Source organism: Chelonus insularis, unplaced genomic scaffold, assembly GCF_013357705.1.
Source record: "Chelonus insularis isolate UGA/USDA-ARS -01 unplaced genomic scaffold, ASM1335770v1 contig_369_pilon, whole genome shotgun sequence".
Lineage (NCBI taxonomy): Eukaryota > Metazoa > Arthropoda > Insecta > Hymenoptera > Braconidae > Chelonus > Chelonus insularis.
The window spans coordinates 1,657-16,697 of record NW_023276529.1 but is presented as its reverse complement, the minus strand read 5'-3'; the positions used below and the strand labels follow the sequence as shown (position 1 = coordinate 16,697).

Sequence of the window (15,041 nt, the reverse complement as noted above, 5' to 3'; positions counted from 1 at the left end):
ATACCCTTACGATCCCGAACGTATTACACAGATCATACAACTTTTAAGATTTTTTCCTTTACTATCTTCTAGATCTTCCAAGTTTTCCACCAATAGTTTTATATGTTTAACGTTAGTAACTTTTATAAATATACTCATTGTCGATTTATTTTATTAGATTAAAAATATAAATTTTTGAAAATATATAAAGAAAAATTGAATTTTCATGAGGAAAATGTGATCAGTCAATAGTTGCAATATTATTGAGATCACTATAAGTTCTTGAAGTTATGTTGGGATTGTTTTTTACTGAGTCTGTGAGTTCAATTTATTTCTCTTGATTTATATGAAAGAATATTTTAATTTTTGTGCTAAAAAAAATTTGGTCGATTTTTATTCTCTTTACCAATTACTTTGTTAAAAAAAATTTTTTTGATAGTGAATAATTATTATAATCAATTTGATCGATTTCCTGACATGAACTACACCCTAGTTTCTTCGTTTAAATAAATAGAATTGAATAGCATAGGTAATATTTTCAGCTATATTGTTAAAAAATGATTTATTAATTGTTAAAATAAATGTTTTTAACTATTAATGAATATTTTAGATTTTTTATAATTTTTTTCGTGAAATCAAACTGCATTGTTTTTTTTCAATAATACGGCTCTTTATTCATTTGTTCAAACAAACGCAATTGGTAAACAGAAAAAGCATGACCAAATTTTGTTGCATATGTGTCGTGAATAGAATATCTTTTCATTTGAATTAATTTTACTGTTTTATAAGTCATAGTTCATTAAAGCTAGTATTTCGGTATCTAGTTGAATTTTTTATCATTATAATTCCAAACAATAGCTAAAAGAGTCTCTTTACCAGTCTCTAAAAATGCACTACTATAAAAAAAAAATTTTAACTTAAAAATTTACCATTAAAATTTGAAATAAATTTTCTTTCACTAGCTTTTTTTGTTTCACTTCATGTTCTGATTTACATTGGGTAAAAGATAAGCTTTTTAAGAGACAGCGTAAACGACGGCGCGGTCAAAATAAAAATAAAAAGAAGTAGCTGAGCTACTGAAGCTTAAAACACTCGCGCAAACATCGTTGTTTCAACTCTTCTGTAGTCGCGCCAGTAAAAAAACCCTTTTGCCTTCTTTCCTTGCTTTTACTTGACGAATTTTTCGTGAGAATTAGCCCGCAGGTCCGCTTACTTCTACTGCAAGTTTGTTTATCTTTTCAGGTAGTTAGAGGGAGAACAGAAGTAGTGAGAAAGTAGAAAATGAACATTAAAGACGATGCCAAACTTTCTGACGAATCCAACATGGTAGGACTTTTACACAACTCTTTACTTCTTATCCATATTAGCAGGACTAACAGAACTTATCGTTGTCGTTCGTTCTTTGGGTTTGTCGGTTGCAGTGGTGCATTTTGTCTGTGGTAAACCGCAATTACCAACTATGGATCTCGGGATACTGAAACTCACGACAAGAACATTCGGTCTGCGAAACGTCAGGTGTCCATTCAAGACGGACATGATCGCGTGGTCTGACCTGTGTATTTGCTAGCACTGTGAATATTCTATCATTTAACACTGAATTACGAAAACCCTTTATGCACGTAACTATTCTAGAGGAAGTTAGAAAACTATCGATCGCAAAATATTCTTAGTTAATCCACGATATTTTATGTCACTCAAATACTTTATGTTCTAATTCTTTGATGAAGATTCATTAGAAAAACATTGTGAACAGAAACGAACCAATGAAGTATTAAAATCAATCTCTCCTGATCAAGAATACTCTTACAGGTGTATTTTAAATTAATAAGGAAAGATATAAATGATACTCCAAACTCATGCAGTTTCATCTCAGTTATGTTGCTGAAACATTCATAACCTGAAGTGTATTGGGCTAGGATGAAAATCATCAAGAGTTCCAAGTCAAACTTTAGAATGAAAATATTAGATGTTTATAATTGAAATTTATTTTAGAACGATCAACTGTTTTTTTATCAGCAGGATTAATTGAAGCTGATAACCGAAAAATAAATAAATGAACAAAAACAAATTTGCTTTCTACCTTACCAGAGTCAACAAACAAGATCTAAAAATAAATTCATCACCAAAGCTTCTCTATTAATTAACACCTATCGATTATCCATTTTATTATCTTGCCAAAAACAATGACTTATCATTCAATTTTTTGAAATAAACCCTGGCATAAAAAATTTTTAATGTTTGAAATTCATCTTCTTCCAACCTCAATAGCCACACTTTTGTTCCCAATAATACCCTGACATTTCCACCCGTCGAAGCTTCTCAAACACACCTGTTCGCCACAAATGATTTTAATTCTATCCATCCGCGTACTCGACCCGACCAAGTCAACGAGGCGTTCCCAATCAGCACCGGATTATCGTTGCTCGATGAAAATCCTCGCTTCGTTGGATATCTCTCTTTTTATCGCTCATTGACTTTCGGTTGAAGGAGCTTGCTCATCACGCCTGATTGCTTTACAGAAATCGCGACCTGTCAGTTTCAGTAAGGGGCAAAGTCAAGTTGCGTTTGCTGTTCATAACGATTGTTTATTATTACTGTGATTAAGTCAACCGCAAGGTGTAGATTTTTAGCTCAGGATAATGAAACCAATCATTGCATTCAAATAGTTATGATATCCATCACGTATTCACTTGGATGTTCAGTTAGAAATCCAACCCGAATTCGTGATGATTCAAGTGTGATGATGATAAGCCATTGTGGTCAGTGAAGAGAATGCACTTACGTCCAATGAATATATGATGCTGTTATCAGAGTATCTTTTCGCAGCATTGAAGTCAAAATTTATTCTGTCACAATATAGCTACTTACAGTTGAGATTAATGGTATTCTTCAATAGCAAGAAAATATGATTTATCTACAACAAATATTCTTATTACAATTCCATTAACAAAAGCTTAGACTTCCTAGATGATTCCTAGCTAGATCTATGCTTGACCAGATAAGACCTGTCAGCTCCATTTATTCATTTAAATCTCACTGTTACACTGCCTATCAATACTCATAAAGTCCTAGCTGTTTCAATGTCTACTGTGTTTGTTAACTTTTCTTTACTTTGCTCATATTGTTATCCATGTTTCATACCTATTCATTTAATTTTCTAAACAATAGACTTCACATCCAGTCTAATCTTAAGAATGATGATCCAATTATTTTCCATTCCTTGCAAATTATCTATCATTTTCTAATTTAGTCTGCATATCCATTGCGAAAGATTTTTTCAAAGTTTTCTAACATGATAAAAATACGAACAGTGTGCGTTTTGTGGAGTTCAGTTCCTGACCTATGACCAACTGGAACACGTGTTTCTGCTCACGAGGGCAAGCGGGAGAAACTACCGAGCATAATGCCGGTAATAATTTCACGCTGGGAATAAATTCTCAAATAATAATTTTCTCTGGCTGCTACCGTATGTAGCTAACGTACCTAACTGGCCACGATTTATCATTCCCACATTCGCGCTTCGCTCTCGGGTGCCACGGCAATTCCTCCTACCCCTTTAAACTCTGTTGGAAAGCACGTGACCTTTTTTCTTTTCAACTGTATGTTCCATTTCGTTACATTCAGTACTGAACTATTCCATTGCACAAGCACCAACGTCATCTAGATGCTTGCTTTCTTTCCCTCCTCTCTTTCTTCCTCTTTCTACCTCGTAAGAGAATTAAGCTGCTTTATAAAAATGTAAAAGGATTCACGAGGTGAGCCGTTTCAACTCCGATGGGGCTTGAATTCGCACCGCGGGTTTACAGAAAATAACGAAAAGGGAAAAATAAACGCGACTAGGAGGTTACAGAATAGGAAATGTGATTGGGAGTTTCATTGTTTTTGAAAAGGATGGTGGGATATATATGGATATACACACAAATGGTAGAAAGAATGAAAAGAAAAAGGAAGAATAATGTTTCGAAACATAGTTTTCCAGGAAAGACGATGCAAAGGAGAAAAGTTATGTTTTACTTAAGCACAAGCACGTATCGAGACTTTAAGAATGTGTTACGAGTTACTTTCAATACTTTTCAAACTTGTTTCTAAATCCAAAAATACCAGTGGCAGAAAATTCAATCTTTTATTTATTTCATTGATGCTTCAATTTTGAATATTTTCTCTTATCCGATCAATCAATTTTTAACTTTTAAATGTCTGACTCTGGAGTTACAACTGAAAATTCAGCATCAGAAGTTTTATTCACAACCAACTTATTGTCTATTGTTCATTTCAAGATGATCAGTATGAAGAAAGTTGTTGGAATAAAATAACAAAGATAAGTCTCTGACTCTATTTATCAATGTGGCTTTTTATTGCAAAAATGCTAACAATTTCTATAATTCCACAAAATATTTTATACCAATGAATAAAACAATGATCATTGGAAATTAGAGTAGGAAAATATTTTTTTCAACAATATCATATTCAGAGAAACTTTTCTAAAGATTTTATCTCTCGTTCATTTCTCTAACCTGATTTTCTCTCAAGTTACAACCACTCAAAGTTAAGAAGAAAAACTTACTTTCGTATTCTGCTTATTTTTTAAAAGATTATATCATCCTTCTTGATATTATTTTTCAATTCCTAATCAGTAATCCTTCTTAAAACCTATCAAAATCATTTTCATTCTCAGCTGCATCTAAGTAAAATATAAAAATCTAAGTATCAGCTCAAGGTTTGAAATTTTATCTAGAAAATATCACATTGAATATCCAATATCGGAAACGTGATTCGATGCCATAAATTCAAGTGCACATGAACAGTAACTTCCCGATTTAATCGGCTCGATATACTCACCCTCCCAAGGATAATCGAGGGTATTCTCTGTACTATAGGCCAAAGGAGGTCGTGAGAGAGTAAAGGTTCGACCGTATCGTGTCCCTATCAAGTCAGTATCCATGCCTCGTTCTCCCTCTATTCTCTCTAATCAGTAATTAGGATCGTTCCTAACCCGAGAGACATATCCTACGTCCTCTTACATTTCTATCCACACCCTGCAACTTAGACTAATGAATTTGGTGATCTAAGGCCGATTAAAAACACTCTCTGATACACTTGCATTGACCCTAAAACTTCTATTTCCGTTTGGAATCGTTTCCAATAGTCCAGTCCCTCGTTTACAGAATCTCCAAAGCACGTGTCTTGGATACGTGAACACGAGATCTGATTTTGATCCTTCTGCTATTTGAGAGGACACATTAAATGCAGTGAAACATAGTGGAATCTTTCATGCTCAGATGTCTGATGCAGGAAGTCAATTTTTCAAGGTCTTTAGAAACATCTTTTCTCATAACTTAAGAAAAATATGATCCAGAAACAAGAGTGATTTTATCAACAGTTTTCTTATATTGATTTATTATTGAAGATATTTTTTAGTTTATCTAATATTGCTCAATAATTGTGTAATTGAAAAGCAGCAATATTAAAAACTGGAGTGAATAATTGTTCAGTTGATTTGAGGAATTGTTAAAAGGTAATATTGATAAATATTTTTAAGTTTTAAGCATTTTAAATTCACCAGCGCAAATGATTATTTATTATTCTGTTTCTGAACAGAGCTATGTCAGATCATAGTAATCCGCTCTACATGAGTTTTGAGTGATAATAGAGGTTAGTTTTAGTCTTTTAGCTTTTGGCATTCTTCATAAAATTGATTAAATAAAATATCTATCTGATTACAAACCTACCTTTATTCCAACTTTTTTTGTTCAATTAATTTATTCATTCATTCAATTTTAATTTTACCAAACAATGTGTTGGATTCTTAAGTTCAATCAATCATAATAAATTATATAATACTTAAAATCAATTTTTATGATCAGTTAGGAGCCCTAAATGATCGAACAGTTTTGGTATCAATATTGAATTATTGAGTATTCAAAGTTATAAACATTGTTAAGTTTTGGTGATCCAAAAAGCAAAGGGAGAGGAATAAAACGGAGGGCTGTAGATAAATGCATGCGTAACAGAGACTGTGGTTACCAAACCACAAGCTGCTATACGTGGAATCCGTGATGCTACCGATGCCTGGAAGCCTCTAACAAGCTTAACCTTTCTCCCAGCATAATATCCACCAGTTCCTATTTTACCCTTTAGGTTAAACCAAAAGCTTCAAACAGAAATTTCCTCAAGTTCGACATACGAATTCACCAAAGATTTTTGCTTCAATTACATCATTTTCATTATCAGTATCAAGACAAAGACTGAGGGTTTGTTGGATTTGTAATGGAGAAAGTCATAAAATAGATTCCAGGAGAATTCTAAAGCATTTCTGTTATTTAAACTATGTGTCTTATTGCATCGTTTTCATTTACTGTAACCTACAATTTCGTGGAAACACACGAATAAGTTACCTTGCAACACGAATTACCAACAGAATATTTACGATCCTCTAAAAGCTACGACAAACGATCCAACAAAAATTTAAAGGACGTTTAGAAATTATTAAAAGTATGATCTTTCGAACGAAATATGTTTTTTATAGCACAAGAAATAGAATGTTCTACCTAGTTGAAATTAATTTAAGTTTTAGACAACGTTTAACTATTTTACTTCAACTGTCGGCACAATAAATTGGAATCATTTTTGCATGTCGAGACTTCTAACGGATTACATATTTTAACAGTCAGTCTGAATGACTATTTATGGCCTTAAAATTTGGTACTACTTCTAGGTTGAAATGTATAGTCTCCTTATTATGAATAAGTTTAACTTATATCATAAGTCATAGATATGGAGCTTTTAATATCAAGGTTCAACAAAGTCTTTTTAATTCAATAAAAATTCTAAAAAAAATTTCTGAGAGTTAATTACAGGGGTCTGCATCAGATGAATTGATGAAGAATGTGATTATGGATTGGAAAAAAGCTTGAAAAACTTTACAAGAAATAATTGTTACCAATTTCATGATATTTTTTAATGCTTCTATGTGACATAATCATTTTTCTCAGAAAGGAATCATCACTTGTTCTATGTCCTTTTTCTACCAAAAAATATCAAGACACAAGAGGATATATATTTTGTTGAGTCCTTTCCATTAACTGTAACCAGTAGTTCTTCAAAAACACAATGAACAAGTTGTCTCGTGACAGGAACTGCTTGTAGAATATTTACGATTTCTCAAAAAAGCTTTCATTGTGGATTCTATGACTAGGTTGGCACACGTTCGAAATCCTATACGTTGATGTCGACGCAGGTAAAGGATCCTAAAAGCTTGTAGGAGGTGCGGAAGAGTAAAAAAAAAAAGCTTTTTACCTCTTCTTTTTCAGTGAAAAGTGGCTTGTCGAAAAAGAAGAGAAGTAGGAGAAAGAGAAGCTAGAGTTACTAGGAAAGAAACGCAATCGAGTGGGATTAAACCTTCTCGATTGCTCCCAACTTCACGCGGGTTCTTAGCTTTCTTCTTTCTCTTCTTTACCCTTACCCGTGAAAAGACGCTTTCTCTCTTGAGAGTGAAATCCAACTCGATTCCCTAGAAGCTCTTGGGAGTTAATTGGACATTTTTTATTGTCAATTTGGGATTGAGATCGCAAGCTTTTGTCGTTACTTTAGCTCTTTTCCAAAAGGTGTAGAAAAAGAATTGAGATGTTTCTAGGATCGGGGCATAATAGATTGAGACTAAAGTTGCACTTTGTGACACTGTACTCAAGTATTATTCATCTTTTTCAGAGAAAAATTATCTTATCTACTAAAAATAATTCCTTTTAAATAGCTTTATTCATTTGAAAAACTCTTGAAACTTTTTCTAGCCACTTTTTTCCATTCTTAAAAATTAGAGATAATCTGCAGTGAATTTTATTATCTCACTCATAAGTTATATTCTAGATATTTTCTTACAAACATTATCATACCAAGTATGTATACTTTTCTCCGCTTTTTTAAATAAATTATTGACAACACAGCTATCATGTTTATATTAAATATTCTGTGTCGAAGAAAAATAAATTTGTTTTCCATTTTATTTTTCAAATAGAGAATTATTTAGAAAGCACCTCACGTCATGAAAATTTTCAATAGAAATTTTTTTACAAGGATCATCTTGGTTTTCTTTTTTCAATATAAAAATTCAATAACTATTAAATAGTTTACAACAGGAAAACTATTTCAATCCACCCAAGAAGAGCAATAGAATCCTTAAAACTCTAGAAGTTGATATAGGATACTTGGAGTATCTTCTATGTCAATCTTTCGGTAAAGTATTTTGGGCATTTTTTTTAACCACATACAGAGAATCTATTCCACTACAGACTTTTCACACAAAAACTTTAACATATTCAAAGAAAAAATGCTTTTCCAAACGACTTGGATATGTAAGAAACTCTACTAGTCCTTGAGGGATAGTGGATGGATGAGATGTTCGTCTAAAGCTATAAGACATCCATGTGAAAGACACTCTTACTGATCGTCTTGGAAAGAAAGCAAAGGAAGGAAAACATCAGACAAGTTCTCACTTTACTCCCTTCTTTCGTGTCAGAATGACGCAGCTATCAAGCAGACCAAGTGAAGAAAAGAAAAGCATCGTCCCGCTTCATCTCTCCTCCATCTCTTCTCTTTACTCTACGGGACTGAATCACGAATGCTATACTCCTTTTTTTCTAGATGCTTGCAAGGAAAAAACTCTGAAATATTAAACGCGCAATTACCATAGCCATTCATTGCTATGCACTGAGACAGGCGTGTATCACACAGTTACCGATAGTATTGAAACACACACGCACATCCCACGCATCGCTCACTTACTTCTACCAACTTCACTACTTTGTGCTACTGGACTCAATGCCATGATAAAAAGCTCGTATGCAAAAGATGAAAAGCTTTTGAGATACGTTCCGCCTGAAAAGAGAAGAATAAAGTGAAGAAAAAAATAGATGACCTGAGTATTGTTTTTATCACCAGCCGACCTCTGATATAACAAAAAATTATTTTTCATGTTGGAAGGTTTTTTTTTTGTTGAATATCTAGTACTAACTGGAACTTGATATTATAGTTAAAAATAGTCTTTGAAATTGTAGTACTTTTTCTCATCTTGTAGTTTTTTTTATTAATCTTAAGAATTCACAAAAAATTGAAAGAAAAAAATTAATTCATGAGAATGACTTTAAAAAAATACTTTTACGATGGAAAAAAATTTTTCTGCCTTATCTGCGTTAACAAAGATAAGGTTCGAAAAGACAATATTCAGCCTTTATAAATTGTCATTGATTCGAAGAAAAATTATTCAAATTTTGTATTGTCAATTATATAATGATATAATTTTCGATATTTATAATGTATTCAATAATAAATATACATTTGTTCTAAATGAACAGATTAAAAGAATATTAAATGTTCTAAAATAAAAAAAGATTTGTTTTGGAATCTCGCAAGATCTTTTTTTTTACACGAATAAGATTTAAATTTGAATTCATTAGAGACGAAAATAAATGAGTTATTATTTAATAATTACAGTCGTTATTGCGTTATTTTGAAAAATTATAAAGTGCAAAAGAAACTGATTTGTCAACGTGAATATCAACCTAACAATCAGTGACATTTATCTATAACTAATTCCGCAAAATTATCGAAAAGCTTTGATCACATTTACATGCATATTGGATGTTGAGATTCGATTTAAAATAAACTAATGTGGGAAACTATGATAGGATTTTAGTTGAGTAACGAGAGTCTATCGTGGTCTGGAGATAAAGAGAGGAAGCAAGGGCTAGATATACTCAATCAGATGACAGCGGACCACAGTGCAACACGTCACGTATACCTATACATTATCTAGCAGCCATTTCGGTGGTATGATGGCGGGTGGCGCGCGGAACCAGCCGAGTTTACGGGCTGCTCCATCACGCGAGAGAGCTTAGCTTATCTCAATGCAACAACATATCTGAGGCTTCCGTCTCTACGTTGCGACTCCTCTAACCGCCAAACTACTGTCTCCGAGACACGCTATTACCGCCTCAACCTAACACAACACTCTATCACGTGGATTCTACACAACTGACATTCATGCACTCTATTCTGAAAATAGATCACGGCCAGAAACAACCCGAGGGATGTTTTTGCAAGTACACATTGTGGTAAATTCTTGTGATTTCTCAAGACTATTTTAAAGTGAATTTTTGGAGACAAAAAAATTATCTGATGATTTGTAGCATTGTTAAGCCAATAGATTTGCGGTTCTCACCCCATTTTATGTCCAACCCCGTTGCAAGCGAGCAAGTATTAGCCGGGTTATTGAGGTTGCTTTGTAGAAGGGTAGCTTGGACAAGGCTTAATCGAGTGGGACAACGATAACGTTTAGAGATCCTATTAATGTGTAAAAGAGACCACAATACAGTAGAAAAGATAATATTCAGTCAGCCATATAAAAAATTGCTCATTATATTATGATTTATAGACCATTATAACTGAAATAATAATAACTATACTTCATGGAACTCTGTGAATTTCTTGCATTGGAATCCGCTGTGAAGATGAATTTTTGGTGAATATCTAATTCACTTAAAAAAAACGATATTTTTGGATTAAGAATTAAATTCTTAATTAAAATGGTCTTAAATACAATAAAAATGCTTGTCAAACATCCCGAGTGGAATTAAATAAATATTTAATTAAATATTTTACCCTCAATGTTTTATAATAAATTAATCTAATAAAAGTGAATTACATCATGGCAATTACTGATAATAATTTATTTTTCACATTCGATATAAAACTTATGAACTTTTTGATAAAAAATATCTTGAAAATGTACAATTTTATCCAAACAGAAACCTGTTAAACTTGAGTTGTGTTAAGACGATATCGTACAATTCCATTGGGGAAAGATTCAATGATCTGTTCTGCTTGGTTGACTTCTGGCCACGAGCGATCCCAAGAGAATGACACTCGGACAGAGTGTAAGTGGAAGGAAAAGCTACAGATGAAACTACATAGCAGTGACGAGAGTATTTTTCTAAAATATAACATAACTTCATCTTTTTTCCAGCCTTTAACCTTTAGTTTGATTCTTTCGCTCTTAAACTGGTCCAAGTTCCCAAGAGAATGCTGGCGGGTATTCTACTCTTGGATATGTAGTGACTAGATATGTATGTCTTGGCGCTTTCTTTCGATAGCGCGTGTAGAGTCCACAAACCCTCTCAACTTTACCTCTACATCCCTACTCGCCCTTTTAAACACTGGATGCCACTTACTCCGTGCAAACAACCACTGCACGTACTTCTCACTCTGCCCTCGAGATTCTTTCTCTTATTTTCTTTCTTCAACGAAGGAATCGCGGTTGAAAATGCTGAAAGCCATCAGAGAAAAAGGGGAAGAGGTCGAAGAAAACGAGGGAGAGAATATGAAAGTACACATGAGCGCACTAGACTGACCCGGTTCATATATAAAATGCATGGGATTTTGCTCTGATACTGTGAACAGCTCTCAAACTTTTTTTTACTGAGATGTATTTAGACTTATCATAAATGTTAGATTTTTAGAAAATAGGTCCACTATCATAATTACATCTTTTCATTAACTAAATTGGCATCCTAATAATTGAGCACCAGAAAAATAATTCTTTCTCCAATTTTTTTTGCTTCAAGTCCAATGAAATATCATCCTATAACAATATTTTTGTAGCAATAATTTTTGTTGATGATCAAAACTGAATTTAAATATGAATTCTGATCATTCATCAATTAATTTGCTTCTGCTGGTTTATTTAAACTTCAAAAAGGATAACGATAGCAACAAATGATTAACTTTGGGTAAATATTGATAGTCTATGCCTGGTGAAACACTGGTCAATATTAATCACTGTATGATTATATCAACAAACAGCTGATTACCAGTCACATTAAACTGCCTATGATTGGCAAAGCGTTGATTAACATTTGTAAATCACTCACTTTGATCTAATTATTATCTAAATTTATCATTATTAACTCTTAGGCTGTTGGAGATGATGACGATTATACTCGTCATTTTATCCAGGATCAATTTAATGATAGCTCTATGAACAAATTGTATTTTACTAATCGAGTTTGATAGCTGCATAGAACTGTTCATTATAAAAAGGAAGTAGTTTTTTGTTTTTTTAATAGAGTAAAATCAAATATTTGAATTGTAATTTTTATTATATTTGAAAAAATGGAAACAGATCAATGTTTAAAATATTATTATATTAAAGAGAAAATTGTATTTATAATATTTTTACAGTGTAGAATAAAAGAAATCATGAAGCAGTGAAATACGTATATTGGATGGACCTTGAAGATATCCTATAAGTTAAAAACAAAGCAACACAAGAAGAGTAAAGCCAAAAGGTCGAATCATATGAGAATTGAAGAGTGTAAAAGTAAAGACGAGCTAGTGAACACCCTAGGGATGCAAGCAGCTTGTTATATGAAACATGGTGCACTGAGTATATATGTATATACATATTTATATCTTTACAGCTATATTATATACAATACAGAGTATATCGATGTTTTTCTCGTTTCACTATTTTCTTGTTCACACTTTTACCAAGTCTTTACATTCACACGCATATGGATATCGAAATTTACACAATAGTCTGAATGATGTCTCACACATGTATTCGTATCGAATAACGCCATATCAGCACGTACGAAACTACATCAAGCTGTTTTGTAACAAGTGGGTATCAATTTAGAGTTTTTAGTTTTATTGATCTTTTAAAATTGATAATTCCGAAATATTGATTTTTATATGTTTTTCGAGTCAATACTTTAATTCAAATGGTCATTTTAAATTTCATAGGAATAAATTTTAGCATTAAAATGATCTAGCAAACTGTTTTACCTACAGTCGATTACTTACCGACGAGCAAATATTAAGATTTTTATTGATAAGAATATTTCAAATGTTTTTTTATCTTTTATATGAAAAGATATTTCAGTATTTTTAAAAGACGAAAATGTTTCAAATAGTAGATTGCAAAAGCTAAAGTCTCTAGTGAGATGTAGACTATGAAAGGATAAGAACTGACTACGTCTTGAGTTTATCGTCGCGTGCAAATCGCGAAGGGGTTGTTGTAGATGTAGAGAAGAAAACGTCAGAGAGGCGAGTACATTCAACGGGCCAGAAAAAGTTTCTGGCATTGCTCCGAGAGCGCGAGAAAGCAGCTCTCCGTGTGCATTCGTATTACTTTTTCAAACACGACTCTCGAGGGTTGTGGAGCATCCCTCAACCCTCTCAGGCTTTCTACTCACTACAGCCTCTTTCTTTCTCTCAATACAGTTGCACCCCTTGTATGCCATTTTATGAAAATTGCACGCTCGTTTCGACTGCCCCCGGAGTACAGACGAAACATGTTACCTTCTACTTTTCACTCTTTTCTCTCATCTTTTTTTTTACTCTTTTTTTTTCTATTGCACAATTAATGGTTGTTATTCCATATTGTACAAGGACATCTTTTTGTAATGACTTATAAAATTTTTGTTATCAATCTAAAAATGAATCTGTATTGCGATGTTTTAAAGTAAGAAAAATAATAAAAATTCACAACAGTAGACGTAAATATTTTCGGTTTTCAAATCTATTTTTATCTTTCTCATATCTTATGTTACCTTGAAAGCACTTTTTCATTCTTGAATTGAGTTTATGACAAAAATTATATCCTAAAGTTGGAAATAGTTTCATTGTAGTGTGCTTTTCAGATTCTAATAATAAAAAATCAGAAAAAAGATCAATTTTCATAATTTATTCTCTATACACTACAAAAAAAATTTGACAGTCATAATTTCATCTCTAATTATAAAACTATATCATTCATAATTTTTGATTAGAATACTATTTATTGTTCCTATGGAAAATACTTGCTCCCAAATTATTTAATATTTTTGAGCTAATTTAACGAGATAGTTAATCTAAGGAGTACAGTATTGTTTCTACAACTATGAATTTTTTTAGTGTATTATTTTTCCATCGTCTAAATTGCAAAAAAAATTAATTCTTTTATGATCACAATTTGAAAGGTAAAAAATATTTTCATCGATACATAAATAAATTTAGAAAACTCTGAAAAAATGAAATATGCCACAATTAAATACCAATTACGTGATTTAAAAAGATTTTTTAACGATTTAAATATGTATAAAGGATTTAAATAGAGCGAAATATATAAATTAGCTTGATTCAATCACTATAATGATAATTTTCGTGTCTGGCATTAATATTATTAAGCTGTACAAAATTTCTCATGCTCGTTGTCCAAGAGAATAATTCAAGTGAGAAGGGATGGTGAAGTAAATGAGGAAGGGGTTATTCAACATTGCAGGTTGGAGCGAGAAAATAATTTTGACAGTAAATTATAGTTAATTGAGCTTATTACGAGAACGAGAGAGCTTCATTATTTCCTATTCGCCCTTTCCCAACACAGTACCAGTCTCTTTCACCCTCTGGCAACTCTACCTATCCTTCTCCCCGCTTGAACCTGAAATCCACAGCACAGTTTTAGTGCTTGCTACGACAACTCGCACCGGACGGTGGTAATTTTTTACCTGCTGAGAGCGTCAACCAACTAGAGTACTAATGCCGACATACCAGATCTCACGTGCTTGTTCACATCCCCTTTCCCCCCAGTTACAATCGGCAATGGATTTTGATGAAACGCGCAAACCGGATATCACGCGTACCGAATATCAATCGCGATAACGAGGCTTACTTGTGCATAATTCTTTTGTTATCCAATCATATTCATATACAATATAAATGGATTCTATTAAAATTCCAGCATCAACTTACCTTTGGATGTGTTCTCCTAGGAAATGCTACCTTCGGGTCGATCTGAAATCAAAATAAAATTAACATTAAATGTTTGTCCATTAGGAGTCTTTTGTTTGATATTCAACTGTTTAATGTGGCCATTGTTGGTGGTAAACAAAAAATTTTTTGTTCTAGAAAACAGTGAGTGAAAAATACCAGAGAAATTTTACATGTCAGGTATTTATTTTTATTCAAATGACCTTTTACATTTTCAATAAAAAATTTTACTTCCACTGAAGTAATTTTACAAATTACGGAAA

The 15,041-nt window shown here is 32.5% G+C and overlaps 1 protein-coding gene across 3 annotated transcripts in view; it reads right to left on the bottom strand.

Annotated features, from left to right (window-relative positions):
- Positions 1 to 14,798, bottom strand: part of Rbp6 (RNA-binding protein 6) — a 178,148-nt gene extending 163,350 nt beyond the window's left edge. For all 3 annotated transcript variants that reach the window (XM_035083758.1, XM_035083756.1, XM_035083759.1), the window contains exon 1: positions 14,761 to 14,798. The gene's annotated coding sequence lies outside the window, so the exon portion shown is untranslated. The remainder of the gene's footprint in view (positions 1 to 14,760) is intronic.
- Positions 14,799 to 15,041: the final 243 nt, after the last annotated feature.